At 28.6% G+C, this 653-nt stretch overlaps 1 protein-coding gene across 1 annotated transcript in view; it reads left to right on the forward strand.

Moving 5' to 3' along the window:
- LOC119587751 (ubiquitin-conjugating enzyme E2 G2) overlaps positions 1 to 653 on the forward strand; it is a 7,695-nt gene that overhangs the window by 2,796 nt on the left and 4,246 nt on the right. The window lies entirely within an intron of this gene.

Genomic DNA, 653 nt, shown 5'->3' on the forward strand with positions numbered 1-653 from the left:
TGATAAAATCAAAAGTGATTTTTCTTTTTTTTCTGATTATGTAGACATTTGCTTAACATAAACATCAAACTGGATATTATTAAAGAGAAAAATCTTTTGCAAAAAAATCAGTTTGAATTTATGCCTCATATGATTATTACACAATATCAACTGCATGTTTGAAAGAGATGATTAGAAGTATATTTGATGTTTCAATTATATCATCATCTGAAACACATGCTCATTCATAACTTTTTCTACATTTATTACAGTAAACCATGTTTAATGTTATGTGCATAACACCCTTTGTTTTATTCATCAAAGGATGTTAAAGTAGAAAATAATGCCATCTGTTCCTCTTAGCATTTTTTGGGGGGAAATATTTAACAAAATTTGTTATGTAAGTTATGTTTACTTTTACTCATTTCTAACTTTGTAGCAATGTTGCTGTCATGTAAAGGCATGGAAAGCAAAAAAACAACAAGAAACAGTGATTGTAAAAAACTAGTTTGAAGTGAAAAAGTATGAAATTTGAGTAAAATACATTTAATTTTGCTCTTACTCTTTTCAATTTCCAATAGGCTCTAGCTTCACTTTTGATGTCCGGGACAAATTTCATCAACCATTTTCTTGTCATTGATCTCCTAGTGGACTTTCTGGTCCATTGCTAACAA

Source organism: Penaeus monodon, chromosome 23, assembly GCF_015228065.2.
Source record: "Penaeus monodon isolate SGIC_2016 chromosome 23, NSTDA_Pmon_1, whole genome shotgun sequence".
NCBI classification, from domain to species: domain Eukaryota; kingdom Metazoa; phylum Arthropoda; class Malacostraca; order Decapoda; family Penaeidae; genus Penaeus; species Penaeus monodon.